This window comes from Equus przewalskii, chromosome 6 (genome assembly GCF_037783145.1).
Source record: "Equus przewalskii isolate Varuska chromosome 6, EquPr2, whole genome shotgun sequence".
In the NCBI taxonomy this organism is placed as follows: Eukaryota; Metazoa; Chordata; class Mammalia; order Perissodactyla; family Equidae; genus Equus; species Equus przewalskii.
Genome location: NC_091836.1, coordinates 24,994,452 through 24,999,982, shown reverse-complemented (window position 1 = coordinate 24,999,982; position 5,531 = coordinate 24,994,452). Strand labels below are relative to the sequence as shown.

General features: G+C 48.3%; 1 long non-coding RNA gene across 1 annotated transcript; it reads right to left on the bottom strand.

Annotated features, from left to right (window-relative positions):
* Nucleotides 1–514: 514 nt before the first annotated feature.
* LOC103551242 (uncharacterized) lies at nucleotides 515–5,330 on the bottom strand. Its single transcript, XR_544964.2, has 3 exons — nucleotides 5,125–5,330; nucleotides 1,133–1,412; nucleotides 515–795 (listed from the first exon to the last, which is right to left on the bottom strand). It is a non-coding gene; the product is annotated as an uncharacterized lncRNA (long non-coding RNA).
* Between the last annotated feature and the right edge of the window lie 201 nt (nucleotides 5,331–5,531).

Here is a 5,531-nt window from a genome sequence, read left to right as displayed (position 1 = left end):
AAATTCATACTCATGTTAAACTGATCCACTTTTTCTTCCAGTAACCCAATTCTGAGTCTTTCCCCTTTCCTCCGTTTTCCATCCAAATTTACCTAGTAAAATCCTGCTCATTCTTCAAGTTCCTTTCCTAGGTGACTCCTCCATGAAGTCCCCTCTGATTGTCCTCCAAGAAGCAGATACTCCCTCTATTTATGCTGTACACATGGCACGGATCACATGGTGCACTGAATTGAGATTATTTATGTACATCCCATCTTCCCTACTAGATACAAGCAATACCTCATGACTGTGAGTGTATGAATAAAACAGTAATAATAGCTAAAAGGTTAGTGTCTTGTCTATGACATCATTGTAGTTAAATAATGGTCAGTGTTTAAATTCAACAATTTAAAAGGACTTAACTCGAACTTGCTTAAAAGTGTGTCAGAGTCTTGAAACGTTTTGAGAGTTAGGTTTTTTTGGAGTTCATAAATGGTAAATACTCACTCATTCGTTCATTCATTCATTCAGCATCCTCAGTGTGGAACAATATATTTTTTCTCTGACAACCTTGTTTGAGAGCTTGAGGGTACAAGCACCCCCAATGAGATTGGGTCTTTTAGGAACTGCAATGACAGGCCCTTAGTGCCATCAGGTCTGCCGGAGTGTGTGTCTGCACGTGCACACATGCCCTGTTTGCTGAGTCCCCATATTTGCCAGTCACCATCCTAGGGTCTTGATCCACACGGTTCCCTTGATGGTTGCAGAGAGACATTCTGAGGCAGGATTCATGGTTTGCCAGGCATCCATCTCCTCCTGTGGTTAGGTCAGGCCAAAAGAGAGAAATTGAAGGATGTCACTATTAAAAATACTTGGGGAGAAGCCAAGTGATTTCTCCCGCTTTCCACTCTTGCATTGTGCTCTGTACCTGACTGGGAGGGACAGGTATTCCCAACCAGGAAAAACGTCTTGCCAGTTTGCACAGCAGCGCTGGCACCCACCTTGTCTCTAGGACACTTGTAAGTTTGCAAAATTAAGTCAGCAATGTCCCAACTTGGATCAGTCTCAGTTACTAGAAAGACAGCCACACCAACTCTGGCCAAAAGCCAAGTGCTGCCGAGCTTCGTCGTTCTCGGCGCGGATCTGGACTTACCTGAATGAAAACAAGTTGTCGTTCTCTTTGGCTGTATCCTTTTCGGGAAGTTGGAGAATGATCTCATTTTGAGAAGGAACCAAGAATGACTTTAGTTCTGCTCGCTGCACCCAGAGGCAGTTCACACGGTGGTCCAGATGCGGAGCTTTGGGTCAGCGCGCATCTCAGCTCTCCCTTTCTTAGCTGTGGGTTTTGTTTTGTTGGGTGGGGTCAAGTTCCCTGACCTGCTGTGCCTTTGCTCCCTCATCTGTGAAGCAGGACTAATCATTGTACTTCATAGCTGTTGAGAGAATTAGATGAGCCAAGCATAGTGTCGGACAAGAGAAGCGCTCAATGGGTACTGTCTATTACTCTAACCAGACTGCCAGTGGGCATGTGGTGGCTCAGCTGACCTGCGCTAGCCACCTCGCTCCACAGACATCAGCCTCCTGTCTTGGCTTCTTTTCCCTAAACAATCCCTTAATCAAAACTCAAACCTAAGCAGAAGTTCTCAGCATTTCCTGTTGAACATGACCCTAATTCAAGCTTCATTTATTCTTCAGGTCTGTGCAATAAACATTCCCACACTGTCTCCTTTTAGCGAGCTTCTGGGCGAGGCCGTGGGAGGTTTTGGGGTGAAAAGGTAGTAGACATCGTCCTTGCTTTCAGGGAGCTTGCAGTCTGTTTGAATGGAAAGAAAGGTGCCCCATTTCTGCAAAACAACCCTAAGCGTGAAAACGGTCGAAAATAAGATGTAGACCCAACGACTCAGTTATTGGCCCTAAACCATGTCACTGTTCTGCCTTATTTTAATTATGGTTTCCCTTCTCTGTTATCATCAAATTAAAAAACCCTTGACATGGTTGTCTAGCAACATCGTTATATTGTCATTTTGCAAATTATGTGGAAAGAACAAATTGTTTTCAGGGAAAGTTTCAAGCAAATTTATGAGCTTATGGACAAATTGCCCATTATTGCTTTCAAAAAAAAATTTAAATACTGTCAATGGACTAATTTTCAACCTTAGAAAGAGAATACCATCTTTTGCATTTCTGGAGCTTAAGGTTTATAAATCTTGCTGCTGTGCACTTTCCCTCTGAATGCTTGAGGACACTGTGTTGGTGAGAGAGATAACGCAGTCTCAGGTTAGAAACACAGACAGAGGCTCAGAAAGGTCGCGTCTTGCCTGTGTTTGTGGACCGAGGGGCCTGGTAAGGTTTTGGAACCCAGGACCCCTGGCTTCAAATCCACTGTTCTTTTTGCTACATTACTCTGTAGGCACTAGTTATGCACGATTTCACTAACGTTTAATTAGCTAAAAGTGGAAACAGATAACCTTGAAATTAATTCAAGTTAATGTTCAATGTTGCTAACTTTTTATTAGTTGGATGTTTCCATTAACTTTTCTGGTGGCTGCTTTTTTGTACCTCCTCACAGCAGTGAGCAAAATTGAGTAAGTGTTCAGTAAGTGTTTATCGACTCAACAAGGAGCTTAGCCGGCCGGCTTTGGCTGCAGGGCGGGGTTAGAAGGTTGAGTCACTGAAGACAAAGTTGAGCATTTAATTCACTCATTTGTCAAGTGTTTATTAAGTCTCGGTTCTGTGTGCTGTGCTCCATGGAGTAGAACATGGCGCACATGTGGCCCTCGGCGAGTTGTTTAACCTCTTTGAGCCTCAGTTGCCTTGGCTTTAAAAATAAGGAAGAATAATAGTACTGAGCTCACGCAGTTGTTACTAGGATCAAATAAATTAATGTCTATAAAGAGCTTGGTACAGAGGCTAGCACATGGCGGTGGGTGCTCAGTAAGTGGTAAAGATAGTAATTAGCAATCTCCGTGCTATATCTTTGTATGTGGTTCATACCCCAAGTTTCTAGAGACTGAGTGAAGTAGTTTGTGGCACTCTCCACAGCCGGCACAGAGTGGCACAATTGATGTGTTCCAGAGGCAGGCAACGGAAGCAGAGCCAGGTTCCTATGGTCCTGATGGAAGAAAGGGCCTTCCCCCTTCATTTTGGGTGACAATGGGGGAAGGGACCCAGAGAAGGCAGGTGCTAGTCACACGCCATGCTCCACCAGGGGCCTCCACTCAGCATCCTTTGGGAACTCTGGGCCTTTGGGCCTTTTGGCCGACTGCCTAGGTCAGCTGTGTGTGCAGGGATGCAGGGGTGGGGGCTTGTGATACGGGGACCATGCTGGGTTTGTGCTACAGAAAGACAAAGCTGCCAAAGCAGGGCGCAGGTAGCTTGGATCTTCTGCGGTCTGGTGTCCCCTCTCCACAGTGGGAGGAAAGAGTGCTGCCGGGGGCCCCAGAGTGTTCCTGCCCAGTCCTCCCCCTGAGCAGGACTCTCTTGAAGCTGAGAACTGGGAGCGCAGGGGGAAGGGCCAGAGTGCTGGCCTCATGCCCAGGGACCCTTCCGTGCCAGACAGGGAAGGGGTGAGTGTAGGTACGGAGAGACTCTCCCTTTTGACTCGCCCCAGCCCAGGCTGCAGCTGGGCCCAAAGCACTGCAGTGAGCTGCTCTAATGAAGGGAGCTGCTGGCCAGCTCATTCCCAGTCTGACGTTCCTGCTGGCCCTGCCAGCAGCTGCCACCTATCCTAAGTGGGGAGAAGCCATTTAGGAAGACAGCAAAGCAACCTGCCACCCATCTGTCAGCAATTGGCTTCCATTAAGGATAGGACGGCTGGTGAGCGAGGCTGGAGAGGGGCAGGCTGGGAGGGAGGAAAGGGGACAAAGACAGCTCTGTCTGTTTAATCTCATCAGGTTTCCAAATCCCAAAGGGATTCTCGGGGAGCCTCGGTAGACTGGGCAACGTTGATTGTCCTTTCAAGGTGGCAGCTGGGTGCAGAGGTGTCTTCGCCTCTCTCTCCCATGGAAAGGAAAGAATAAAATGCCAATTTGCTGATCGTATCAATCTGCAGGAGGGTGTAAGGTTTATCATAAATTGTCCTGCCTGCCCCCATGGCTGTTTTTCTGTCCCCATTCTGTCTGATCTGTTCTATCTGTCTATTCCCATGTCTGTGTCTCCCAAGTGGCTGATCTTTCATGTCTGGTGCCATGTTTTCTTCCCTAGCTGTAGTGTGAGCAGTGGTTGCCAGCCAGGGAGGCGGTATTGCACACTGGAGAGGCGGTGCTTACAACTGTGCGGGATGGTGGTTGTCGCCATGAGTAAGGGCTGCTACGGGCTCTCAGCAATCAGTGGGTAGGAAACAGGGGTGCTATGCATCCTATGATGAGCAGGACAGTCCCACACAGCAAAGACTTATCCCACTCCAAATGCCAGTAGTGGTCCAGCTCTATGCAACAAGGGTTCTCAGAGGTAACTGGGCTCAAAGTGAACTGACTCATGTTAAACTCACAGGAGATGGATGAAGAGATGCGGTGGAGTAATTACAGAGGGGCTGTTCCTTTTCAGTGGACAGAGACGTCTAGCTGCTATTTGGAGCTCCTCCTTGTACCAGGCCAATAAAGTGACCCAGAGTCCAGCATGGAGTGGGGGCTAGGAAGCTAGCGCACCGCGAGGCCTGATGAACCAACGATCCCTTGTCTCTGTCGCAAGTGCTTCTCTAGAGCCCAGAATACTCGTGTCAGCCTGTGTCTCTCCCTTTAAGCCAGTGCTGGATAAACCCTAACAAACCCTTGTTCCTCAGCCCACTCCTACCTGTAGACCTGGGGAATAAGGTCCTTGCCTGGGCTCCTGCTTTAGAGGGTCTAGCTCTGGTCCTCCCCCTACCTGGGACCTTGGAATTCCCTATCCAGACAGCCCCAAGCCAGCTCCAGGGCATCTTACCCAGCGGGCGCCTCTTGAGGTCAAGGATGGCCAAGGGGCAGCTGTTCTACAGGGGGTGGGGAGCCAGAGCTTGGACATGGGCCTGATCTCTGGGAGAGAGCTGGGGCAGGAAGAGAATGGGCAGGGCCTACCCTGGGTTTCCTTTTCTGGGATCCAAGCCTGGCAACTTCTCCTGTTAGTACAGCCTTTTTTCCAGGAATTCCCAGACCTTAACTACATTCTCACCAGTTCTCCTGGGAAAACGCCTGTCTCCCCTTGACTGGATTGGGGGCCGTTCACTCTTCACTCCCCCAGACCTTGGGTTTCTCTCCACCACCTTCTCAGAAGGCTAATGACATACATTTTGTTGGCTTTTATACATCCTTTCTGAGGTTCTATGGAGCAGGTGAGGCTTAGGGTGGAACTGGGTCACTGCAACTTCCCATAGTGACAATGACCACCCCCCATGATGTCAGCTGTGACCCCTGGCTCTGTTCTTATGATGTCTATTCCTGTGTCTATTTTCCCTAATGTTTTGTTTATTCTGTTTTCTTAGAAGTTCTACCTTTTGAGGACCGGAGCACAGGACCATAAACTTATCTCATCAAGCAGTAAATGCGCAGGGCTGGTATAGCTTCCATAGAAATGTTAGA